The sequence below is a fragment of the Lissotriton vulgaris genome, chromosome 1_2 (genome assembly GCF_964263255.1).
Source record: "Lissotriton vulgaris chromosome 1_2, aLisVul1.2, whole genome shotgun sequence".
NCBI lineage: Eukaryota > Metazoa > Chordata > Amphibia > Caudata > Salamandridae > Lissotriton > Lissotriton vulgaris.
This window is the reverse complement of record NC_141686.1, coordinates 100,397,212-100,424,016: the sequence shown is the minus strand read 5'-3', so window position 1 is coordinate 100,424,016 and position 26,805 is coordinate 100,397,212. Positions and strand designations below refer to the sequence as shown.

At 43.4% G+C, this 26,805-nt stretch overlaps 12 non-coding genes across 12 annotated transcripts; all 12 read left to right on the top strand.

The window, feature by feature from the left end:
• The first annotated feature begins 4,102 nt into the window (after nt 1-4,102).
• Nucleotides 4,103-4,401, top strand: LOC147734080 (signal recognition particle RNA). The gene has a single exon (XR_015307767.1).
• Nucleotides 4,402-5,998: 1,597 nt separating this feature from the next.
• LOC147734079 (signal recognition particle RNA) lies at nt 5,999-6,298 on the top strand. Its single transcript, XR_015308124.1, has one exon.
• A 1,598-nt stretch (nt 6,299-7,896) lies between these two features.
• LOC147734078 (signal recognition particle RNA) lies at nt 7,897-8,196 on the top strand. The gene has a single exon (XR_015307777.1).
• A 1,597-nt stretch (nt 8,197-9,793) lies between these two features.
• Nucleotides 9,794-10,093, top strand: LOC147734077 (signal recognition particle RNA). Its single transcript, XR_015307659.1, has one exon.
• A 1,598-nt stretch (nt 10,094-11,691) lies between these two features.
• On the top strand, nt 11,692-11,991 carry LOC147734076 (signal recognition particle RNA). The gene has a single exon (XR_015308053.1).
• A 1,595-nt stretch (nt 11,992-13,586) lies between these two features.
• Nucleotides 13,587-13,886, top strand: LOC147734075 (signal recognition particle RNA). Its single transcript, XR_015308028.1, has one exon.
• A 1,598-nt stretch (nt 13,887-15,484) lies between these two features.
• LOC147734074 (signal recognition particle RNA) lies at nt 15,485-15,784 on the top strand. Its single transcript, XR_015308083.1, has one exon.
• Nucleotides 15,785-17,381: 1,597 nt separating this feature from the next.
• LOC147734073 (signal recognition particle RNA) lies at nt 17,382-17,681 on the top strand. The gene has a single exon (XR_015308238.1).
• A 1,598-nt stretch (nt 17,682-19,279) lies between these two features.
• LOC147734072 (signal recognition particle RNA) lies at nt 19,280-19,579 on the top strand. The gene has a single exon (XR_015307756.1).
• Nucleotides 19,580-21,177: 1,598 nt separating this feature from the next.
• On the top strand, nt 21,178-21,477 carry LOC147734071 (signal recognition particle RNA). Its single transcript, XR_015307766.1, has one exon.
• Nucleotides 21,478-23,074: 1,597 nt separating this feature from the next.
• Nucleotides 23,075-23,374, top strand: LOC147734070 (signal recognition particle RNA). The gene has a single exon (XR_015308149.1).
• A 1,598-nt stretch (nt 23,375-24,972) lies between these two features.
• LOC147734069 (signal recognition particle RNA) lies at nt 24,973-25,272 on the top strand. Its single transcript, XR_015307754.1, has one exon.
• Nucleotides 25,273-26,805: the final 1,533 nt, after the last annotated feature.

Here is a 26,805-nt window from a genome sequence, read left to right as displayed (position 1 = left end):
TCAGTGGCTTCTATGATAAAATGTGTCTGTGGTAATGCGACCATCCCCATTGAAAATTGTCTCCGTACCCCAAGCTGTAAGAAATGATCGAGACACCCCCATCTACCCAAAATGCCCCCAGTTTGGTATCAGCTGCCCTGAACGAGAACTTGAAAAACGCCCCTTGCTCCGATTCGCTGCGTTCCTAATCGTTTTTCATAAGATCCCACCTTCCCCGAGGATAAGTTTAATAATTATCGCAAACCACCCCCCGAGTTTTTGTAGTAACCAGGTTGCGAGGATTTATATAGAAAGTTAGAAAGATGTATGCAAAGTTAAAAATTAGATCAAAAATCGAAAGACCTTGTTGCTGTAAGCCTTGCTGAAAATAAGATGTTTTGATGTAATGAAGACTTGTTTAGCCTATGTTCATCCCTCAGAAGGATGCCTATCAGACTATGGTGAATAGCACGTTGCACTTTTTTGTAAAATACAAGGCCCTGAAGACCAGCCTAGCCTTGCAAGACTCGTACTAGGGAAATGGGTCTCTACCAGAGGAACTGACATCTACTATAATAGACGTATGCAATGAATGAGTACCAGACCTCGTACCTATTACAAATGAACGTAATAATCATCAAAGCGCCAAAGAATTAGCCAACAAAAGGAAGTTGTAAGGAATCCAGCAAACCCATCATCAATTGTTTATACGGTAGCCGCAAAAATCTCAAATGTAGCGAGTGCTTACCCCTGTTGCTTGGTGTTGGGAGAGAAATAGATTTATGTAATTACCTTCTTCTGCAAAATCTCTAAAGACTGTCTTTTCAAACTCATTTAAGGGTATCACTGTCGGAGGAGAAAGAGACCGGATGTGGGAGCACGCGGCCTGACTGCGGATTGTGGAACATCAGCGACGGAGGCCGAGGCGAGACCACAGCAGTAAGGAGTCGCAGGACGGGGCACTGTTTCAAACAAAGCTAAGGAAAGGGCTGACCTGAAGCCCCTGCTCTATGATCGACGTGTGCCAAAAAGTCCCCGCTCTCTGAACATGGTTACGGACCCGCCTGTCGCAAACCCTCCGTCCCCCTGATCTGTTCCCGACTTGGCCTTGCTCCATCCCCTCCTCCTCCGACCTACCATAAGGACTGTTCACACCCGCACCTTTCCACCCGAACTCCCAAGTTCCTCCAAATCCTACTGAGCTCCCCAGAGAAGAGTACTCCCTGCGTCAGAAGGGAGGGAGCTCCGACTAAGTAGACCACGAACTATGTTAAATCCCAGAACGGTGACCTAGAACTCCACCAAGGGTCGCCCCCGAAGAAAAGATAAACAAAGTCTGTGGTTCTGCCCGCTACCAAGCACCTTGAAGATGATGGAAGCAACAGGGAATGCCCACCACAGAGACTCAAGAAACAAACAGATCTCACAATTCTGGAACAATTGCATTTTCCATTGCAAAATCTATGCTCTGCATTACGGAAGAAGATGCACCTGCTCCAAAACCGTAACGCATTTCTCCTACGAGGTCTGACGAAAACCAAACAGAATGCACCCCTACCCGCAGACCCCCAACAACTCAATCCACATGAACATTTCTGTTGATAGGTAATCCAGGTGCTCAACAGTGCCGACAGAAGACGACAAAGGACAACGAGAACTCTGATATATATATTTTTTTCTGTATCTCATTTCTCTCCCAACCACCATTGGACTGACTATGCACCCGTCGTATACAAAAAGGACTTACTTATATGATAACTTACCAGTTCTTATTCTATGATCCGTACCCAACGCCCTCGCTACGTAATTCTAGTCTGATATTGCATTACGATGACTTTTTCTGCAACCAACTTAACGATGAACCCGCCTACTAAATGATGAGATTTTTCAATATGATGTTTATAATGTGATGTTTATGTACAGTTCTTTCGCCTAAGTCCCCTCTCCCTTACTTATGATCGCTGCATATAGGTGTAGATAGGAAATAGGCCAGCAAGATGTCTTGGAAATGTTAAAGGGAGGACTGTGAAAAATAAATACAAACTTGGTGAACATTATCGGCGCCATCTTGCCCCTTTCCAAGCCCATTCGTGCGCGTAAGCGGCAGCCATTTTGAGCACCATGGCCTCCCTGCCCCTCGCTGATAGCCAGCGCGTCTCTCTCTCTCTCTCTTAACCTCGCAAGCATTCCCCCGCACGCTGACAACCCCCGCTCTCTCATGCCTTGGGTCATAAACCCCTCTTCAGCGCAGCTTCACCACGGAATCCCATCCTGTTCCCAGCGCGACACCTCCCCTCATCCCTTTCATGGCCTCAGATCCTTCTGATGCAAACCCCCTTTTCCTGTGTCCCCGTTTGTCTTCCTTGTTCCCAGGCCGCCACCTGGCTTTGCGGATACTGTTTATTACCCCGTACAGTAGGAAGCTTCCCCTCTCCATCAAAAGACCCCCGAACCGATCAAAGCCCCCACCCCATGAGATCCGATCAAACCCCATGCATTCCGTGAATCGGCGGAATGCCCTGCTGTGCGACAACCATCACCTGTTGTGACCGGGGTGGGGAATCCAACTGTAAATGTGTGTGGGAACGGGCCTGCAGGGGAGATTCCGAGGATGTTCTTTCTAATACTAAAGTGTTGCAAGAATGTGTTATGTGCAATAAAGGTCATAAACCCTAGTATAAGAGGCCAGGCCTCAGAGATGTGGTTAGAGCACCTCGTGACGATACTTGCTGTCTGAATTGATGTGTTCTCCTCCGGAGAGAATAAAATCCTCGTTTCCTGCCTTCCAGTCTCCAGCGCCTGCTTCTTCATTGATTAATATTGGTGGGTCATAGAGGCGATACCGCCGGGCAACATAAAAGGGTCTTTGGTTACCGGTTGTCTTTGGAACCCTTTTTAACAATGCTCTAATTCATGTTTTGATTAGCTCTCATTCAATTCCATATATGAATAAGAAGGAGAAATAAGAGGGCCCTTCGCTCTTTGAGAGAAACATGAAAAGACTGAGAACTGTGTAACTCCCAAACATTGGAGCCTTCGGCCTTACTCCAGCCAACTCTTGCGGTTTAATACTTTTAAATCTTGATGTTGTTTAACAATCCCAGCAGAAGGGATCAGGTTGACAGGCGCTGCAGTTCTCCAGTATGGGGCTGTCCAGATCATTACTCAATCTACCTTGCATTGGCACAGTATAAAATACGTCATGAAGTCTCCTATGAAAAGGTATACAAATCTGTTTGAATCACTTTTGTTAGTCAGGGGGACCCATTCGCTGGAAGGGGCAGGGAGGACAAAAATAGCTCATTGGTATAGAACACTGAATTAGCAGCTGATTTTGAGGTGGGAGAAGATCGAGTAATCCAACCGGACCTCAATAAACGGTTTCTTAGTATGCAGTAGCCCGCAACCACTTCTAACCCAAAAGCGTAATCTCATCCTTTTGCAGAATCAGGCAAGTTTTCACCTGCTCAAGCTGAACTGACATTGGTCTTCTCGGCCAGCAAGAGTTCCTCTCTTGAAGCTGTTGAGGCTAGAGAACAGAATGACGCGTATTCATTCTTTATAATAACTCTTCTAGCCCTCCCACTCCATACCACTTTATAACTTCCAATGTGGCAGATGTCTTCCATCATTGTGACCCTTGCTGCTTTTCTCAACATTGGCTGGCTCGGCATAACAAGAAGGGATGGATGGCTACAGGAGAGCCTGAATTGTGCCTGTAAGGTTCTACAGGGAGTCACTGGCAGATAATGAGAAACTCAGCCCTAAGTTGGCTCTTCTCTCTCACTTTCTTTCTCCTCTCTCCCTCTACCTACCTCTCACTCACTAAATACTAGTATCTATATTGTATTCACATCCCCTTCACAAACTTTCTGACCCTACTTCCTCTCTCCCTTAAATCAGTTCAACCCTCTTCTTTTCCTTTAGGAAACTCCACATCTTTTTTAAAGGCCCTTCCCATATTCACACTGCTTCTTGATAAGACATTATTTTCCTTTCTTTGAAGGATAGTGAAATAGATTTTCTTGAAATACGGTTGGCATACCATCAATTCATTACACCGTACTTTATCATTATCCTTACTTAAGCAATGCATTTCATCATTAGGACATGTGCTGTGTTTGCCGGGCATGGTGGCGTGTGCCTGTTGTCCTAGCTACTTGGGAGGCTGAGGCTTGTGGATTGCTTGAGCTCAGGGTTCTGGGCTGCACTCAGCTGTGTTGATCAGGTGTCCATGCTACGTTGGGTATCAATATGGTGTTCTAGAGGGAGCTCTAGAATTTCAGGTTGTGTAATGAGAGGTGCACCGACCCAGGCTGGAAACAGAGTAGGCCAAAGCTTCCATGACCATCGGTAGCAGGACATCACCTGAGAGCAGTAGGTGTAACACAGCCCGAGCAAAATAATGAGACCTAGCCTCTCTTTTTTTGACTCAAATATGAACGTTTTGATTTTTACAAGATGGTAATGAATTATTTTTCCAAAACCAAATCTTTGTTTTTCTTTTGATATTTTTGCAGGAAGTACAATGAACATTTGAACTGGGCCGGGCATTCTAGCATAGCAGACAATTCTCCAGAATTGCGACATATTGCAACAACAAGCTAGCAGGTGGAGAGGACGGAAAACTCTGTGCAGCCTAGAATAGATGGCTGTGTGATTTTCTGCAAGGATGACTGAAATGCATTCTTCATTTTAGAGCACCTGTAGGATTAAATTGATCTGTCAAGTACAAAAGTATCCTTAGAAGAGCAACTTTGAAATGCGTTTGCTGGGTCTTCTGCTGCATTCCTAAGTCGAGCTCTAATTCATTTTTTGATTAGCCCTCATTCAATTCCATATATGAATGAGAAGGAGAAATAAGAGGGCCCTTCGCTCTTTGAGAGAAACATGAAAAGACTGAGAACTGTGCAACTCCCAAACATTGGAGCCTTCGGCCTTACTCCAGCCAACTCTTGCGGTTTAATACTTTTAAACCTTGATGTTGTTTAACAATCCCAGCAGAAGGGATCAGGTTGACAGGCGCTGCAGTTCTCCAGTATGGGGCTGTCCAGATCATTACTCAATCTACCTTGCATTGGCACAGTATAAAATACGTCATGAAGTCTCCTATGAAAAGGTATACAAATCTGTTTGAATCACTTTTGTTAGTCAGGGGGACCCATTCGCTGGAAGGGGCAGGGAGGGCAAAAATAGCTCATTGGTATAGAACACTGAATTAGCAGCTGATTTTGAGGTGGGAGAAGATCGAGTAATCCAACCGGACCTCAATAAACGGTTTCTTAGTATGCAGTAGCCCGCAACCACTTCTAACCCAAAAGCGTAATCTCATCCTTTTGAAGAATCAGGCAAGCTTTCACCTGCTCAAGCTGAACTGACATTGGTCTTCTCGGCCAGCAAGAGTTCCTCTCTTGAAGCTGTTGAGGCTAGAGAACAGAATGACGCGTATTCATTCTTTATAATAACTCTTCTAGCCCTCCCACTCCGTACCACTTTATAACTTCCAATGTGGCAGATGTCTTCCATCATTGTGACCCTTGCTGCTTTTCTCAACATTGGCTGGCTCGGCATAACAAGAAGGGATGGATGGCTACAGGAGAGCCTGAATTGTGCCTGTAAGGTTCTACAGGGAGTCACTGGCAAATAATGAGAAACTCAGCCCTAAGTTGGCTCTTCTCCCTCACTTTCTATCTCCTCTCTCCCTCTACCTATCTCTCACTCACTAAATACTAGTATCTATATTGTATTCACATCCCCTTCACAAACTTTCTGACCCTACTTCCTCTCTCCCTTAAATCAGTTCAACCCTCTTCTTTTCCTTTAGGAAACTCCACATCTTTTTAAAGGCCCTTCCCATATTCACACTGCTTCTTGATAAGACATTATTTTCCTTTCTTTGAAGGATAGTGAAATAGATTTTCTTGAAATACGGTTGGCATACCATCAATTCATTACACCGTACTTTATCATTATCCTTACTTAAGCAATGCATTTCATCATTAGGACATGTGCTGTGTTTGCCGGGTATGGTGGCGTGTGCCTGTTGTCCTAGCTACTTGGGAGGCTGAGGCTTGTGGATTGCTTGAGCTCAGGGGTTCTGGGCTGCACTCAGCTGTGTTGATCAGGTGTCCATGCTACGTTGGGTATCAATATGGTGTTCTAGAGGGAGCTCTAGAATTTCAGGTTGTGTAATGAGAGGTGCACTGACCCAGGCTGGAAACAGAGCAGGCCAAAGCTTCCATGCCCATCGGTGGCAGGACAGCACCTGAGAGCAGTAGGTGTAACACAGCTTGAGCAAAATAATGAGACCTAGCCTCTCTTTTTTTGACTCAAATGTGAACGTTTTGATTTTTACAAGATGGTAATGAATTATTTTTCCAAAACCAAATCTTTGTTTTTCTTTTGATATTTTTGCAGGAAGTACAATGAACATTTGAACTGGGCCGGGCATTCTAGCATAGCAGACAATTCTCCAGAATTGCGACATATTGCAACAACAAGCTAGCAGGTGGAGAGGACGGAAAACTCTGTGCAGCCTAGAATAGATGGCTGTGTGATTTTCTGCAAGGATGACTGAAATGCATTCTTCATTTTAGAGCACCTGTAGGATTAAATTGATCTGTCAAGTACAAAAGTATCCTTAGAAGAGCAACTTTGAAATGCGTTTGCTGGGTCTTCTGCTGCATTCCTACGTCCAGCTCTAATTCATTTTTTGATTAGCCCTCATTCAATTCCATATATGAATGAGAAGGAGAAATAAGAGGGCCCTTCGCTCTTTGAGAGAAACATGAAAAGACTGAGAACTGTGCAACTCCCAAACATTGGAGCCTTCGGCCTTACTCCTGCCAACTCTTGCGGTTTAATACTTTTAAATCTTGATGTTGTTTAACAATACCAGCAGAAGGGATCAGGTTGAGAGGCGCTGCAGTTCTCCAGTATGGGGCTGTCCAGATCAATACTCAATCTACCTTGCATTGGCACAGCATAAAATACGTCATGAAGTCTCCTATGAAAAGGTATACAAATCTGTTTGAATCACTTTTGTTAGTCAGGGGGACCCATTCGCTGGAAGAGGCAGGGAGGACAAAAATAGCTCATTGGTATAGAACACTGAATTAGCAGCTGATTTTGAGGTGGGAGAAGATCGAGTAATCCAACCGGACCTCAATAAACGGTTTCTTAGTATGCAGTAGCCTGCAACCACTTCTAACCCAAAAGCGTAATCTCATCCTTTTGCAGAATCAGGCAAGCTTTCACCTGCTCAAGCTGAACTGACATTGGTCTTCTTGGCCAGCAAGAGTTCCTCTCTTGAAGCTGTTGAGGCTAGAGAACAGAATGACGCGTATTCATTCTTTATAATAACTCTTCTAGCCCTCCCACTCCATACCACTTTATAACTTCCAATGTTGCAGATGTCTTCCATCATTGTGACCCTTGCTGCTTTTCTCAACATTGGCTGGCTCGGCATAACAAGAAGGGATGGATGGCTACAGGAGAGCCTAAATTGTGCCTGTAAGGTTCTACAGGGAGTCACAGGCAGATAATGAGAAACTCAGCCCTAAGTTGGCTCTTCTCTCTCACTTTCTTTCTCCTCTCTCCCTCTACCTATCTCTCACTCTCTAAATACTAGTATCTATATTGTATTCACATCCCCTTCACTAACTTTCTGACCCTACTTCCACTCTCCCTTAAATCAGTTCAACCCTCTTCTTTTCCTTTAGGAAACTCCACATCTTTTTTAAAGGCCCTTTCCATATTCACACTGCTTCTTGATGAGACATTATTTTCCTTTCTTTGAAGGATAGTGAAATAGATTTTCTTGAAATACGGTTGGCATACCATCAATTCATTACACCGTACTTTATCATTATCCTTACTTAAGCAATGCATTTCATCATTAGGACATGTGCTGTGTTTGCCGGGCATGGTGGCGTGTGCCTGTTGTCCTAGCTACTTGGGAGGCTGAGGCTTGTGGATTGCTTGAGCTCAGGGGTTCTGGGCTGCACTCAGCTGTGTTGATCAGGTGTCCATGCTACGTTGGGTATCAATATGGTGTTCTAGAGGGAGCTCTAGAATTTCAGGTTGTGTAATGAGAGGTGCACCGACCCAGGCTGGAAACAGAGCAGGCCAAAGCTTCCATGCCCATCGGTAGCAGGACAGCACCTGAGAGCAGTAGGTGTAACACAGCTTGAGCAAAATAGTGAGACCTAGCCTCTCTTTTTTTGACTCAAATGTGAACGTTTTGATTTTTACAAGATGGTAATGAATTATTTTTCCAAAACCAAATCTTTGTTTTTCTTTTGATATTTTTGCAGGAAGTACAATGAACATTTGAACTGGGCCGGGCATTCTAGCATAGCAGACAATTCTCCAGAATTGCGACATATTGCAACAACAAGCTAGCAGGTGGAGAGGACGGAAAACTCTGTGCAGCCTAGAATAGATGGCTGTGTGATTTTCTGCAAGGATGACTGAAATGCATTCTTCATTTTAGAGCACCTGTAGGATTAAATTGATCTGTCAAGTACAAAGGTATCCTTAGAAGAGCAACTTTGAAATGCGTTTGCTGGGTCTTCTGCTGCATTCCTACGTCCAGCTCTAATTCATTTTTTGATTAGCCCTCATTCAATTCCATATATGAATGAGAAGGAGAAATAAGAGGGCCCTTCGCTCTTTGAGAGAAACATGAAAAGACTGAGAACTGTGCAACTCCCAAACATTGGAGCCTTCGGCCTTACTCCAGCCAACTCTTGCGGTTTAATACTTTTAAACCTTGATGTTGTTTAACAATACCAGCAGAAGGGATCAGGTTGACAGGCGCTGCAGTTCTCCAGTATGGGGCTGTCCAGATCATTACTCAATCTACCTTGCATTGGCACAGTATAAAATACGTTATGAAGTCTCCTATGAAAAGGTATACAAATCTGTATGAATCACTTTTGTTAGTCAGGGGGACCCATTCGCTGGAAGGGGCAGGGAGGACAAAAATAGCTCATTGGTATAGAACACTGAATTAGCAGCTGATTTTGAGGTGGGAGAAGATCGAGTAATCCAACCGGACCTCAATAAACGGTTTCTTAGTATGCAGTAGCCCGCAACCACTTCTAACCCAAAAGCGTAATCTCATCCTTTTGCAGAATCAGGCAAGCTTTCACCTGCTCAAGCTGAACTGACATTGGTCTTCTCGGCCAGCAAGAGTTCCTCTCTTGAAGCTGATGAGGCTAGAGAACAGAATGACGCATATTCATTCTTTATAATAACTCTTCTAGCCCTCCCACTCCATACCACTTTATAACTTCCAATGTGGCAGATGTCTTCCATCATTGTGACCCTTGCTGCTTTTCTCAACATTGGCTGGCTCGGCATAACAAGAAGGGATGGATGGCTACAGGAGAGCCTGAATTGTGCCTGTAAGGTTCTACAGGGAGTCACTGGCAGATAATGAGAAACTCAGCCCTAAGTTGGCTCTTCTCTCTCACTTTCTTTCTCCTCTCTCCCTCTACCTATCTCTCACTCACTAAATACTAGTATCTATATTGTTTTCACATCCCCTTCAAAAACTTTCTGACCCTACTTCCTCTCTCCCTTAAATCAGTTCAACCCTCTTCTTTTCCTTTAGGAAACTCCACATCTTTTTAAAGGCCCTTCCCATATTCACACTGCTTCTTGATAAGACATTATTTTCCTTTCTTTGAAGGATAGTGAAATAGATTTTCTTGAAATACGGTTGGCATACCATCAATTCATTACACCGTACTTTATCATTATCCTTACTTAAGCAATGCATTTCATCATTAGGACATGTGCTGTGTTTGCCAGGCATGGTGGCGTGTGCCTGTTGTCCTAGCTACTTGGGAGGCTGAGGCTTGTGGATTGCTTGAGCTCAGGGGTTCTTGGCTGCACTCAGCTGTGTTGATCAGGTGTCCATGCTACGCTGGGTATCAATATGGTGTTCTAGAGGGAGCTCTAGAATTTCAGGTTGTGTAATGAGAGGTGCACCAACCCAGGCTGAAAACAGAGCAGGCCAAAGCTTCCATGCCCATCGGTAGCAGGACAGCACCTGAGAGCAGTAGGTGTAACACAGCCTGAGCAAAATAGTGAGACCTAGCCTCTCTTTTTTTGACTCAAATGTGAACGTTTTGATTTTTACAAGATGGTAATGAATTATTTTTCCAAAACCAAATCTTTGTTTTTCTTTTGATATTTTTGCAGGAAGTACAATGAACATTTGAACTGGGCCGGGCATTCTAGCATAGCAGACAATTCTCCAGAATTGCAACATATTGCAACAACAATCTAGCAGGTGGAGAGGACGGAAAACTCTGTGCAGCCTAGAATAGATGGCTGTGTGATTTTCTGCAAGAATGACTGAAATGCATTCTTCATTTTAGAGCACCTGTAGGATTAAATTGATCTGTCAAGTACAAAAGTATCCTTAGAAGAGCAACTTTGAAATGCGTTTGCTGGGTCTTCTGCTGCATTCCTACGTCCAGCTCTAATTCATTTTTTGATTAGCCCTCATTCAATTCCATATATGAATGAGAAGGAGAAATAAGAGGGCCCTTCACTCTTTGAGAGAAACATGAAAAGACTGAGAACTGTGCAATTCCCAAACATTGGAGCCTTCGGCCTTACTCCAGCCAACTCTTGCGGTTTAATACTTTTAAATCTTGATGTTGTTTAACAATACCAGCAGAAGGGATCAGGTTAACAGGCGCTGCAGTTCTCCAGTATGGGGCTGTCCAGATCATTACTCAATCTACCTTGCATTGGCACAGTATAAAATACGTCATGAAGTCTCCTATGAAAAGGTATACAAATCTGTTTGAATCACTTTTGTTAGTCAGGGGGACCCATTCGCTGGAAGGGGCAGGGAGGACAAAAATAGCTCATTGGTATAGAACACTGAATTAACAGCTGATTTTGAGGTGGGAGAAGATCGAGTAATCCAACCGGACCTCAATAAACGGTTTCTTAGTATGCAGTAGCCCGCAACCACTTCTAACCCAAAAGCGTAATCTCATCCTTTTGCAGAATCAGGCAAGCTTTCACCTGCTCAAGCTGAACTGACATTGGTCTTCTTGGCCAGCAAGAGTTACTCTCTTGAAGCTGTTGAGGCTAGAGAACAGAATGACGCATATTCATTCTTTATAATAACTCTTCTAGCCCTCCCACTCCATACCACTTTATAACTTCCAATGTGGCAGATGTCTTCCATCATTGTGACCCTTGCTGCGTTTCTCAACATTGGCTGGCTCGGCATAACAAGAAGGGATGGATGGCTACAGGAGAGCCTGAATTGTGCCTGTAAGGTTCTACAGGGAGTCACTGGCAGATAATGAGAAACTCAGCCCTAAGTTGGCTCTTCTCCCTCACTTTCTTTCTCCTCTCTCCCTCTACCTATCTCTCACTCACTAAATACTAGTATCTATATTGTATTCACATCCCCTTCACAAACTTTCTGACCCTACTTCCTCTCTCCCTTAAATCAGTTCAACCCTCTTCTTTTCCTTTAGGAAACTCCACATCTTTTTTAAAGGCCCTTCCCATATTCACACTGCTTCTTGATAAGACATTATTTTCCTTTCTTTGAAGGATAGTGAAATAGATTTTCTTGAAATACGGTTGGCATACCATCAATTCATTACACCGTACTTTATCATTATCCTTACTTAAGCAATGCATTTCATCATTAGGACATGTGCTGTGTTTGCCGGGCATGGTGGCGTGTGCCTGTTGTCCTAGCTACTTGGGAGGCTGAGGCTTGTGGATTGCTTGAGCTCAGGGGTTCTGGGCTGCACTCAGCTGTGTTGATCAGGTGTCCATGCTACGTTGGGTATCAATATGGTGTTCTAGAGGGAGCTCTAGAATTTCAGGTTGTGTAATGAGAGGTGCACCGACCCAGGCTGAAAACAGAGCAGGCCAAAGCTTCCATGCCCATCGGTAGCAGGACAGCACCTCAGAGCAGTAGGTGTAACACAGCCTGAGCAAAATAGTGAGACCTAGCCTCTCTTTTTTTGACTCAAATGTGAACGTTTTGATTTTTACAAGATGGTAATGAATTATTTTCCAAACCAAATCTTTGTTTTTCTTTTGATATTTTTGCAGGAAGTACAATGAACATTTGAACTGGGCCGGGCATTCTAGCATAGCAGACAATTCTCCAGAATTGCGACATATTGCAACAACAATCTAGCAGGTGGAGGGGACTGAAAACTCTGTGCAGCCTAGAATAGATGGCTGTGTGATTTTCTGCATGGATGACTGAAATGCATTCTTCATTTTAGAGCACCTGTAGGATTAAATTGATCTGTCAAGTACTAAAGTATCCTTAGAAGAGCAACTTTGAAATGCGTTTGCTGGGTCTTCTGCTGCATTCCTACTTCCAGCTCTAATTCATGTTTTGATTAGCTCTCATTCAATTCCATATATGAATGAGAAGGAGAAATAAGAGGGCCCTTCGCTCTTTGAGAGAAACATGAAAAGACTGAGAACTGTGTAACTCCCAAACATTGGAGCCTTCGGCCTTACTCCAGCCAACTCTTGCGGTTTAATACTTTTAAATCTTGATGTTGTTTAACAATCCCAGCAGAAGGGATCAGGTTGACAGGCGCTGCAGTTCTCCAGTATGGGGCTGTCCAGATCATTACTCAATCTACCTTGCATTGGCACAGTATAAAATACGTCATGAAGTCTCCTATGAAAAGGTATACAAATCTGTTTGAATCACTTTTGTTAGTCAGGGGGACCCATTCGCTGGAAGGGGCAGGGAGGACAAAAATAGCTCATTGGTATAGAACTCTGAATTAGCCGCTGATTTTGAGGTGGGAGAAGATCGAGTAATCCAACCGGACCTCAATAAACGGTTTCTTAGTATGCAGTAGCCCGCAACCACTTCTAACCCAAAAGCGTAATCTCATCCTTTTGCAGAATCAGGCAAGCTTTCACCTGCTCAAGCTGAACTGACATTGGTCTTCTCGGCCAGCAAGAGTTCCTCTCTTGAAGCTGATGAGGCTAGAGAACAGAATGACGCATATTCATTCTTTATAATAACTCTTCTAGCCCTCCCACTCCATACCACTTTATAACTTCCAATGTGGCAGATGTCTTCCATCATTGTGACCCTTGCTGCTTTTCTCAACATTGGCTGGCTCGGCATAACAAGAAGGGATGGATGGCTACAGGAGAGCCTGAATTGTGCCTGTAAGGTTCTACAGGGAGTCACTGGCAGATAATGAGAAACTCAGCCCTAAGTTGGCTCTTCTCTCTCACTTTCTTTCTCCTCTCTCCCTCTACCTATCTCTCACTCACTAAATACTAGTATCTATATTGTATTCACATCCCCTTCACAAACTTTCTGACCCTACTTCCTCTCTCCCTTAAATCAGTTCGACCCTCTTCTTTTCCTTTAGGACACTCCACATCTTTTTAAAGGCCCTTCCCATATTCACACTGCTTCTTGATAAGACATTATTTTCCTTTCTTTGAAGGATAGTGAAATAGATTTTCTTGAAATACGGTTGGCATACCATCAATTCATTACACCGTACTTTATCATTATCCTTACTTAAGCAATGCATTTCATCATTAGGACAAGTGCTGTGTTTGCTGGGCATGGTGGCCTGTGCCTGTTGTCCTAGCTACTTGGGAGGCTGAGGCTTGTGGATTGCTTGAGCTCAGGGGTTCTGGGCTGCACTCAGCTGTGTTGATCAGGTGTCCATGCTACGTTGGGTATCAATATGGTGTTCTAGAGGGAGCTCTAGAATTTCAGGTTGTGTAATGAGAGGTGCACAGACCCAGGCTGGAAACAGAGCAGGCCAAAGCTTCCATGCCCATCGGTAGCAGGACAGCACCTGAGAGCAGTAGGTGTAACACAGCTTGAGCAAAATAGTGAGACCTAGCCTCTCTTTTTTTGACTCAAATGTGAACGTTTTGATTTTTACAAGATGGTAATGAATTATTTTTCCAAAACCAAATCTTTGTTTTTCTTTTGATATTTTTGCAGGAAGTACAATGAACAATTGAACTGGGCCGAGCATTCTAGCATAGCAGACAATTCTCCAGAATTGCGACATATTGCAACAACAAGCTAGCAGGTGGAGAGGATGGAAAACTCTGTGCAGCCTAGAATAGATGGCTGTGTGATTTTCTGCAAGGATGACTGAAATGCATTCTTCATTTTAGAGCACCTGTAGGATTAAATTGATCTGTCAAGTACAAAAGTATCCTTAGAAGAGCAACTTTGAAATGCGTTTGCTGGGTCTTCTGCTGCATTCCTACGTCGAGCTCTAATTCATTTTTTGATTAGCCCTCATTCAATTCCATATATGAATGAGAAGGAGAAATAAGAGGGCCCTTCGCTCTTTGAGAGAAACATGAAAAGACTGAGAACAGTGCAACTCCCAAACATTGGAGCCTTCGGCCTTATTCCAGCCAACTCTTGCGGTTTAATACTTTTAAACCTTGATGTTGTTTAACAATACCAGCAGAAGGGATCAGGTTGACAGGCGCTGCAGTTCTCCAGTATGGGGCTGTCCAGATCATTACTCAATCTACCTTGCATTGGCACAGTATAAAATACGTCATGAAGTCTCCTATGAAAAGGTATATAAATCTGTTTGAATCACTTTTGTTAGTCAGGGGGACCCATTCGCTGGAAGGGGCAGGGAGGACAAAAATAGCTCATTGGTATAGAACACTGAATTAGCAGCTGATTTTGAGGTGGGAGAAGATCGAGTAATCCAACCGTACCTCAATAAACGGTTTCTTAGTATGCAGTAGCCCGCAACCACTTCTAACCCAAAAGCGTAATCTCATCCTTTTGCAGAATCAGGCAAGCTTTCACCTGCTCAAGCTGAACTGACATTGGTTTTCTTGGCCAGCAAGTGTTACTCTCTTGAAGCTGTTGAGGCTAGAGAACAGAATGACGCATATTCATTCTTTATAATAACTCTTCTAGCCCTCCCACTCCATACCACTTTATAACTTCCAATGTGGCAGATGTCTTCCATCATTGTGACCCTTGCTGCTTTTCTCAACATTGGCTGGCTCGGCATAACAAGAAGGGATGGATGGCTACAGGAGAGCCTGAATTGTGCCTGTAAGGTTCTACAGGGAGTCACTGGCAGATAATGAGAAACTCAGCCCTAAGTTGGCTCTTCTCCCTCACTTTCTATCTCCTCTCTCCCTCTACCTATCTCTCACTCACTAAATACTAGTATCTATATTGTTTTCACATCCCCTTCACAAACTTTCTGACCCTACTTCCTCTCTCCCTTAAATCAGTTCAACCCTCTTCTTTTCCTTTAGGAAACTCCACATCTTTTTTAAAGGCCCTTCCCATATTCACACTGCTTCTTGATAAGACTTTATTTTCCTTTCTTTGAAGGATAGTGAAATAGATTTTCTTGAAATACGGTTGGCATACCATCAATTCATTACACCGTACTTTATCATTATCCTTACTTAAGCAATGCATTTCATCATTAGGACATGTGCTGTGTTTGCCGGGCATGGTGGCGTGTGCCTGTTGTCCTAGCTACTTGGGAGGCTGAGGCTTGTGGATTGCTTGAGCTCAGGGGTTCTGGGCTGCACTCAGCTGTGTTGATCAGGGGTCCATGCTACGTTGGGTATCAATATGGTGTTCTAGAGGGAGCTCTAGAATTTCAGGTTGTGTAATGAGAGGTGCACCGACCCAGGCTGGAAACAGAGCAGGCCAAAGCTTCCATGCCCATCGGTAGCAGGACAGCACCTGAGAGCAGTAGGTGTAACACAGCTTGAGCAAAATAATGAGACCTAGCCTCTCTTTTTTTGACTTAAATGTGAACGTTTTGATTTTTACAAGATGGTAATGAATTATTTTTCCAAAACCAAATCTTTGTTTTTCTTTTGATATTTTTGCAGGAAGTACAATGAACAATTGAACTGGGCCGGGCATTCTAGCATAGCAGACAATTCTCCAGAATTGCGACATATTGCAACAACAAGCTAGCAGGTGGAGAGGATGGAAAACTCTGTGCAGCCTAGAATAGATGGCTGTGTGATTTTCTGCAAGGATGACTGAAATGCATTCTTCATTTTAGAGCACCTGTAGGATTAAATTGATCTGTCAAGTACAAAAGTATCCTTAGAAGAGCAACTTTGAAATGCGTTTGCTGGGTCTTCTGCTGCATTCCTACGTCAAGCTCTAATTCATTTTTTGATTAGCCCTCATTCAATTCCATATATGAATGAGAAGGAGAAATAAGAGGGCCCTTCGCTCTTTGAGAGAAACATGAAAAGACTGAGAACTGTGCAACTCCCAAACATTGGAGCCTTCGGCCTTACTCCAGCCAACTCTTGCGGTTTAATACTTTTAAACCTTGATGTTGTTTAACAATACCAGCAGAAGGGATCAGGTTGACAGGCGCTGCAGTTCTCCAGTATGGGGCTGTCCAGATCATTACTCAATCTACCTTGCATTGGCACAGTATAAAATACGTCATGAAGTCTCCTATGAAAAGGTATACAAATCTGTTTGAATCACTTTTGTTAGTCAGGGGGACCCATTCGCTGGAAGGGGCAGGGAGGACAAAAATAGCTCATTGGTATAGAACACTGAATTAGCAGCTGATTTTGAGGTGGGAGAAGATCGAGTAATCCAACCGGACCTCAATAAACGGTTTCTTAGTATGCAGTAGCCCGCAACCACTTCTAACCCAAAAGCGTAATCTCATCCTTTTGCAGAATCAGGCAAGCTTTCACCTGCTCAAGCTGAACTGACATTGGTCTTCTCGGCCAGCAAGAGTTCCTCTCTTGAAGCTGTTGAGGCTAGAGAACAGAATGACGCGTATTCATTCTTTATAATAACTCTTCTAGCCCTCCCACTCCATACCACTTTATAACTTCCAATGTGGCAGATGTCTTCCATCATTGTGACCCTTGCTGCTTTTCTCAACATTGGCTGGCTCGGCATAACAAGAAGGGATGGATGGCTACAGGAGAGCCTGAATTGTGCCTGTAAGGTTCTACAGGGAGTCACTGGCAGATAATGAGAAACTCAGCCCTAAGTTGGCTCTTCTCCCTCACTTTCTATCTCCTCTCTCCCTCTACCTATCTCTCACTCTATAAATACTAGTATCTATATTGTTTTCACATCCCCTTCACAAACTTTCTGACCCTACTTCCTCTCTCCCTTAAATCAGTTCAACCCTCTTCTTTTCCTTTAGGAAACTCCACATCTTTTTAAAGGCCCTTCCCATATTCACACTGCTTCTTGATAAGACATTATTTTCCTTTCTTTGAAGGATAGTGAAATAGATTTTCTTGAAATACGGTTGGCATACCATCAATTCATTACACCGTACTTTATCATTATCCTTACTTAAGCAATGCATTTCATCATTAGGACATGTGCTGTGTTTGCCGGGCATGGTGGCGTGTGCCTGTTGTCCTAGCTACTTGGGAGGCTGAGGCTTGTGGATTGCTTGAGCTCAGGGGTTCTGGGCTGCACTCAGCTGTGTTGATCAGGTGTCCATGCTACGCTGGGTATCAATATGGTGTTCTAGAGGGAGCTCTAGAATTTCAGGTTGTGTAATGAGAGGTGCACCGATCCAGGCTGGAAACAGAGCAGGCCAAAGCTTCCATGCCCATCCGTAGCAGGACAGCACCTGAGAGCAGTAGGCGTAACACAGCTTGAGCAAAATAGTGAGACCTAGCCTCTCTTTTTTTGACTCAAATGTGAACGTTTTGATTTTTACAAGATGGTAATGAATTATTTTTCCAAAACCAAATCTTTGTTTTTCTTTTGATATTTTTGCAGGAAGTACAATGAACATTTGAACTGGGCCGGGCATTCTAGCATAGCAGACAATTCTCCAGAATTGCAACATATTGCAACAACAAGCTAGCAGGTGGAGAGGACGGAAAACTCTGTGCAGCCTAGAATAGATGGCTGTGTGATTTTCTGCAAGAATGACTGAAATGCATTCTTCATTTTAGAGCACCTGTAGGATTAAATTGATCTGTCAAGTACAAAAGTATCCTTAGAAGAGCAACTTTGAAATGCATTTGCTGGGTCTTCTGCTGCATTCCTACGTCCAGCTCTAATTCATGTTTTGATTAGCCCTCATTCAATTCCATATATGAATGAGAAGGAGAAATAAGAGGGCCCTTCGCTCTTTGAGAGAAACATGAAAAGACTGAGAACTGTGCAACTCCCAAACATTGGAGCCTTCGGCCTTACTCCAGCCAACTCTTGCGGTTTAATACTTTTAAATCGTGATGTTGTTTAACAATACCAGCAGAAGGGATCAGGTTGACAGGCGCTGCAGTTCTCCAGTATGGGGCTGTCCAGATCATTACTCAATCTACCTTGCATTGGCACAGTATAAAATACGTCATGAAGTCTCCTATGAAAAGGTATACAAATCTGTTTGAATCACTTTTGTTAGTCAGGGGGACCCATTCACTGGAAGGGGCAGGGAGGACAAAAATAGCTCATTGGTATAGAACACTGAATTAGCAGCTGATTTTGAGGTGGGAGAAGATCGAGTAATCCAACCGGACCTCAATAAACGGTTTCTTAGTATGCAGTAGCCCGCAACCACTTCTAACCCAAAAGCGTAATCTCATCCTTTTGTAGAATCAGGCAAGCTTTTACCTGCTCAAGCTGAACTGACATTGGTCTTCTTGGCCAGCAAGAGTTCCTCTCTTGAAGCTGTTGAGGCTAGAGAACAGAATGAGGCGTATTCATTCTTTATAATAACTCTTCTAGCCCTCCCACTCCATACCACTTTATAACTTCCAATGTTGCAGATGTCTTCCATAATTGTGACCCTTGCTACTTTTCTCAACATTGGCTGGCTCGGCATAACAAGAAGGGATGGATGGCTACAGGAGAGCCTGAATTGTGCCTGTAAGGTTCTACAGGGAGTCACTGGCAGATAACGAGAAACTCAGCCCTAAGTTGGCTCTTCTCCCTCACTTTCTTTCTCCTCTCTCCCTCTACCTATCTCTCACTCACTAAATACTAGTATCTATATTGTATTCACATCCCCTTCACAAACTTTCTGACCCTACTTCCTCTCTCCCTTAAATCAGTTCAACCCTCTTCTTTTCCTTTAGGAAACTCCACATCTTTTTTAAAGGCCCTTCCCATATTCACACTGCTTCTTGATAAGACATTATTTTCCTTTCTTTGAAGGATAGTGAAATAGATTTTCTTGAAATACGGTTGGCATACCATCAATTCATTACACCGTACTTTATCATTATCCTTACTTAAGCAATGCATTTCATCATTAGGACATGTGCTGTGTTTGCCGGGCATGGTGGCGTGTGCCTGTTGTCCTAGCTACTTGGGAGGCTGAGGCTTGTGGATTGCTTGAGCTCAGGGGTTCTGGGCTGCACTCAGCTGTGTTGATCAGGTGTCCATGCTACGTTGGGTATCAATATGGTGTTCTAGAGGGAGCTCTGAAATTTCAGGTTGTGTAATGAGAGGTGCACCGACCCAGGCTGGAAACAGAGCAGGCCAAAGCTTCCATGACCATCGGTAGCAGGACATCACCTGAGAGCAGTAGGTGAAACACAGCCCGAGCAAAATAATGAGACCTAGCCTCTCTTTTTTTGACTCAAATGTGAACGTTTTGATTTTTACAAGATGGTAATGAATTATTTTTCCAAAACCAAATCTTTGTTTTTCTTTTGATATTTTTGCAGGAAGTACAATGAACATTTGAACTGGGCCGGGCATTCTAGCATAGCAGACAATTCTCCAGAATTGAGACATATTGCAACAACAAGCTAGCAGGTGGAGAGGACGGAAAACTCTGTGCAGCCTAGAATAGATGGCTGTGTGATTTTCTGCAAGGATGACTGAAATGCATTCTTCATTTTAGAGCACCTGTAGGATTAAATTGATCTGTCAAGTACAAAGGTATCCTTAGAAGAGCAACTTTGAAATGCCTTTGCTGGGTCTTCTGCTGCATTCCTACGTCCAGCTCTAATTCATTTTTTGATTAGCCCTCATTCAATTCCATATATGAATGAGAAGGAGAAATAAGAGGGCCCTTCGCTCTTTGAGAGAAACATGAAAAGACTGAGAACTGTGCAACTCCCAAACATTGGAGCCTTCGGCCTTACTCCAGCCAACTCTTGCGGTTTAATACTTTTAAATCTTGAGGTTGTTTAACAATACCAGCAGAAGGGATCAGGTTGACAGGCGCTGCAGTTCTCCAGTATGGGGCTGTCCAGATCATTACTCAATCTACCTTGCATTGGCACAGTATAAAATACGTCATGAAGTCTCCTATGAAAAGGTATACAAATCTGTTTGAATCACTTTTGTTAGTCAGGGGGATCCATTCGCTGGAAGGGGCAGGGAGGACAAAAATAGCTCATTGGTATAGAACACTGAATTAGCAGCTGATTTTGAGGTGGGAGAAGATCGAGTAATCCAACCGGACCTCAATAAACGGTTTCTTAGTATGCAGTAGCCCGCAACCACTTCTAACCCAAAAGCGTAATCTCATCCTTTTGCAGAATCAGGCAAGCTTTCACCTGCTCAAGCTGAACTGACATTGGTCTTCTTGGCCAGCAAGAGTTCCTCTCTTGAAGCTGTTGAGGCTAGAGAACAGAATGACGCGTATTCATTCTTTATAATAACTCTTCTAGCCCTCCCACTCCATACCACTTTATAACTTCCAATGTTGCAGATGTCTTCCATCATTGTGACCCTTGCTGCTTTTCTCAACATTGGCTGGCTCGGCATAACAAGAAGGGATGGATGGCTACAGGAGAGCCTAAATTGTGCCTGTAAGGTTCTACAGGGAGTCACTGGCAGATAATGAGAAACTCAGCCCTAAGTTGGCTCTTCTCTCTCACTTTCTTTCTCCTCTCTCCCTCTACCTATCTCTCACTCTCTAAATACTAGTATCTATATTGTATTCACATCCCCTTCACTAACTTTCTGACCCTACTTCCACTCTCCCTTAAATCAGTTCAACCCTCTTCTTTTCCTTTAGGAAACTCCACATCTTTTTTAAAGGCCCTTTCCATATTCACACTGCTTCTTGATAAGACATTATTTTCCTTTCTTTGAAGGATAGTGAAATAGATTTTCTTGAAATACGGTTGGCATACCATCAATTCATTACACCGTACTTTATCATTATCCTTACTTAAGCAATGCATTTCATCATTAGGACATGTGCTGTGTTTGCCGGGCATGGTGGCGTGTGCCTGTTGTCCTAGCTACTTGGGAGGCTGAGGCTTGTGGATTGCTTGAGCTCAGGGGTTCTGGGCTGCACTCAGCTGTGTTGATCAGGTGTCCATGCTACGTTGGGTATCAATATGGTGTTCTAGAGGGAGCTCTAGAATTTCAGGTTGTGTAATGAGAGGTGCACCGACCCAGGCTGGAAACAGAGCAGGCCAAAGCTTCCATGCCCATCGGTAGCAGGACAGCACCTGAGAGCAGTAGGTGTAACACAGCTTGAGCAAAATAGTGAGACCTAGCCTCTCTTTTTTTGACTCAAATGTGAACGTTTTGATTTTTACAAGATGGTAATGAATTATTTTTCCAAAACCAAATCTTTGTTTTTCTTTTGATATTTTTGCAGGAAGTACAATGAACATTTGAACTGGGCCGGGCATTCTAGCATAGCAGACAATTCTCCAGAATTGCGACATATTGCAACAACAAGCTAGCAGGTGGAGAGGACGGAAAACTCTGTGCAGCCTAGAATAGATGGCTGTGTGATTTTCTGCAAGGATGACTGAAATGCATTCTTCATTTTAGAGCACCTGTAGGATTAAATTGATCTGTCAAGTACAAAGGTATCCTTAGAAGAGCAACTTTGAAATGCGTTTGCTGGGTCTTCTGCTGCATTCCTACGTCCAGCTCTAATTCATTTTTTGATTAGCCCTCATTCAATTCCATATATGAATGAGAAGGAGAAATAAGAGGGCCCTTCGCTCTTTGAGAGAAACATGAAAAGACTGAGAACTGTGCAACTCCCAAACATTGGAGCCTTCGGCCTTACTCCAGCCAACTCTTGCGGTTTAATACTTTTAAACCTTGATGTTGTTTAACAATACCAGCAGAAGGGATCAGGTTGACAGGCGCTGCAGTTCTCCAGTATGGGGCTGTCCAGATCATTACTCAATCTACCTTGCATTGGCACAGTATAAAATACGTCATGAAGTCTCCTATGAAAAGGTATACAAATCTGTTTGAATCACTTTTGTTAGTCAGGGGGACCCATTCGCTGGAAGGGGCAGGGAGGACAAAAATAGCTCATTGGTATAGAACACTGAATTAGCAGCTGATTTTGAGGTGGGAGAAGATCGAGTAATCCAACCGGACCTCAATAAACGGTTTCTTAGTATGCAGTAGCCCGCAACCACTTCTAACCCAAAAGCGTAATCTCATCCTTTTGCAGAATCAGGCAAGCTTTCACCTGCTCAAGCTGAACTGACATTGGTCTTCTTGGCCAGCAAGAGTTCCTCTCTTGAAGCTGTTGAGGCTAGAGAACAGAATGACGCGTATTCATTCTTTATAATAACTCTTCTAGCCCTCCCACTCCATACCACTTTATAACTTCCAATGTGGCAGATGTCTTCCATCATTGTGACCCTTGCTGCTTTTCTCAACATTGGCTGGCTCGGCATAACAAGAAGGGATGGATGGCTACAGGAGAGCCTGAATTGTGCCTGTAAGGTTCTACAGGGAGTCACTGGCAGATAATGAGAAACTCAGCCCTAAGTTGGCTCTTCTCCCTCACTTTCTATCTCCTCTCTCCCTCTACCTATCTCTCACTCTATAAATACTAGTATCTATATTGTTTTCACATCCCCTTCACAAACTTTCTGACCCTACTTCCTCTCTCCCTTAAATCAGTTCAACCCTCTTCTTTTCCTTTAGGAAACTCCACATCTTTTTAAAGGCCCTTCCCATATTCACACTGCTTCTTGATAAGACATTATTTTCCTTTCTTTGAAGGATAGTGAAATAGATTTTCTTGAAATACGGTTGGCATACCATCAATTCATTACACCGTACTTTATCATTATCCTTACTTAAGCAATGCATTTCATCATTAGGACATGTGCTGTGTTTGCCGGGCATGGTGGCGTGTGCCTGTTGTCCTAGCTACTTGGGAGGCTGAGGCTTGTGGATTGCTTGAGCTCAGGGGTTCTGGGCTGCACTCAGCTGTGTTGATCAGGTGTCCATGCTACGCTGGGTATCAATATGGTGTTCTAGAGGGAGCTCTAGAATTTCAGGTTGTGTAATGAGAGGTGCACCGACCCAGGCTGGAAACAGAGCAGGCCAAAGCTTCCATGCCCATCCGTAGCAGGACAGCACCTGAGAGCAGTAGGCGTAACACAGCTTGAGCAAAATAGTGAGACCTAGCCTCTCTTTTTTTGACTCAAATGTGAACGTTTTGATTTTTACAAGATGGTAATGAATTATTTTTCCAAAACCAAATCTTTGTTTTTCTTTTGATATTTTTGCAGGAAGTACAATGAACATTTGAACTGGGCCGGGCATTCTAGCATAGCAGACAATTCTCCAGAATTGCAAAATATTGCAACAACAAGCTAGCAGGTGGAGAGGACGGAAAACTCTGTGCAGCCTAGAATAGATGGCTGTGTGATTTTCTGCAAGAATGACTGAAATGCATTCTTCATTTTAGAGCACCTGTAGGATTAAATTGATCTGTCAAGTACAAAAGTATCCTTAGAAGAGCAACTTTGAAATGCATTTGCTGGGTCTTCTGCTGCATTCCTACGTCCAGCTCTAATTCATGTTTTGATTAGCCCTCATTCAATTCCATATATGAATGAGAAGGAGAAATAAGAGGGCCCTTCGCTCTTTGAGAGAAACATGAAAAGACTGAGAACTGTGCAACTCCCAAACATTGGAGCCTTCGGCCTTACTCCAGCCAACTCTTGCGGTTTAATACTTTTAAATCGTGATGTTGTTTAACAATACCAGCAGAAGGGATCAGGTTGACAGGCGCTGCAGTTCTCCAGTATGGGGCTGTCCAGATCATTACTCAATCTACCTTGCATTGGCACAGTATAAAATACGTCATGAAGTCTCCTATGAAAAGGTATACAAATCTGTTTGAATCACTTTTGTTAGTCAGGGGGACCCATTCACTGGAAGGGGCAGGGAGGACAAAAATAGCTCATTGGTATAGAACACTGAATTAGCAGCTGATTTTGAGGTGGGAGAAGATCGAGTAATCCAACCGGACCTCAATAAACGGTTTCTTAGTATGCAGTAGCCCGCAACCACTTCTAACCCAAAAGCGTAATCTCATCCTTTTGTAGAATCAGGCAAGCTTTTACCTGCTCAAGCTGAACTGACATTGGTCTTCTTGGCCAGCAAGAGTTCCTCTCTTGAAGCTGTTGAGGCTAGAGAACAGAATGAGGCGTATTCATTCTTTATAATAACTCTTCTAGCCCTCCCACTCCATACCACTTTATAACTTCCAATGTTGCAGATGTCTTCCATAATTGTGACCCTTGCTACTTTTCTCAACATTGGCTGGCTCGGCATAACAAGAAGGGATGGATGGCTACAGGAGAGCCTGAATTGTGCCTGTAAGGTTCTACAGGGAGTCACTGGCAGATAACGAGAAACTCAGCCCTAAGTTGGCTCTTCTCCCTCACTTTCTTTCTCCTCTCTCCCTCTACCTATCTCTCACTCACTAAATACTAGTATCTATATTGTATTCACATCCCCTTCACAAACTTTCTGACCCTACTTCCTCTCTCCCTTAAATCAGTTCAACCCTCTTCTTTTCCTTTAGGAAACTCCACATCTTTTTTAAAGGCCCTTCCCATATTCACACTGCTTCTTGATAAGACATTATTTTCCTTTCTTTGAAGGATAGTGAAATAGATTTTCTTGAAATACGGTTGGCATACCATCAATTCATTACACCGTACTTTATCATTATCCTTACTTAAGCAATGCATTTCATCATTAGGACATGTGCTGTGTTTGCCGGGCATGGTGGCGTGTGCCTGTTGTCCTAGCTACTTGGGAGGCTGAGGCTTGTGGATTGCTTGAGCTCAGGGGTTCTGGGCTGCACTCAGCTGTGTTGATCAGGTGTCCATGCTACGTTGGGTATCAATATGGTGTTCTAGAGGGAGCTCTGAAATTTCAGGTTGTGTAATGAGAGGTGCACCGACCCAGGCTGGAAACAGAGCAGGCCAAAGCTTCCATGACCATCGGTAGCAGGACATCACCTGAGAGCAGTAGGTGAAACACAGCCCGAGCAAAATAATGAGACCTAGCCTCTCTTTTTTTGACTCAAATGTGAACGTTTTGATTTTTACAAGATGGTAATGAATTATTTTTCCAAAACCAAATCTTTGTTTTTCTTTTGATATTTTTGCAGGAAGTACAATGAACATTTGAACTGGGCCGGGCATTCTAGCATAGCAGACAATTCTCCAGAATTGAGACATATTGCAACAACAAGCTAGCAGGTGGAGAGGACGGAAAACTCTGTGCAGCCTAGAATAGATGGCTGTGTGATTTTCTGCAAGGATGACTGAAATGCATTCTTCATTTTAGAGCACCTGTAGGATTAAATTGATCTGTCAAGTACAAAGGTATCCTTAGAAGAGCAACTTTGAAATGCGTTTGCTGGGTCTTCTGCTGCATTCCTACGTCCAGCTCTAATTCATTTTTTGATTAGCCCTCATTCAATTCCATATATGAATGAGAAGGAGAAATAAGAGGGCCCTTCGCTCTTTGAGAGAAACATGAAAAGACTGAGAACTGTGCAACTCCCAAACATTGGAGCCTTCGGCCTTACTCCAGCCAACTCTTGCGGTTTAATACTTTTAAATCTTGAGGTTGTTTAACAATACCAGCAGAAGGGATCAGGTTGACAGGCGCTGCAGTTCTCCAGTATGGGGCTGTCCAGATCATTACTCAATCTACCTTGCATTGGCACAGTATAAAATACGTCATGAAGTCTCCTATGAAAAGGTATACAAATCTGTTTGAATCACTTTTGTTAGTCAGGGGGATCCATTCGCTGGAAGGGGCAGGGAGGACAAAAATAGCTCATTGGTATAGAACACTGAATTAGCAGCTGATTTTGAGGTGGGAGAAGATCGAGTAATCCAACCGGACCTCAATAAACGGTTTCTTAGTATGCAGTAGCCCGCAACCACTTCTAACCCAAAAGCGTAATCTCATCCTTTTGCAGAATCAGGCAAGCTTTCACCTGCTCAAGCTGAACTGACATTGGTCTTCTTGGCCAGCAAGAGTTCCTCTCTTGAAGCTGTTGAGGCTAGAGAACAGAATGACGCGTATTCATTCTTTATAATAACTCTTCTAGCCCTCCCACTCCATACCACTTTATAACTTCCAATGTTGCAGATGTCTTCCATCATTGTGACCCTTGCTGCTTTTCTCAACATTGGCTGGCTCGGCATAACAAGAAGGGATGGATGGCTACAGGAGAGCCTAAATTGTGCCTGTAAGGTTCTACAGGGAGTCACTGGCAGATAATGAGAAACTCAGCCCTAAGTTGGCTCTTCTCTCTCACTTTCTTTCTCCTCTCTCCCTCTACCTATCTCTCACTCTCTAAATACTAGTATCTATATTGTATTCACATCCCCTTCACTAACTTTCTGACCCTACTTCCACTCTCCCTTAAATCAGTTCAACCCTCTTCTTTTCCTTTAGGAAACTCCACATCTTTTTTAAAGGCCCTTTCCATATTCACACTGCTTCTTGATAAGACATTATTTTCCTTTCTTTGAAGGATAGTGAAATAGATTTTCTTGAAATACGGTTGGCATACCATCAATTCATTA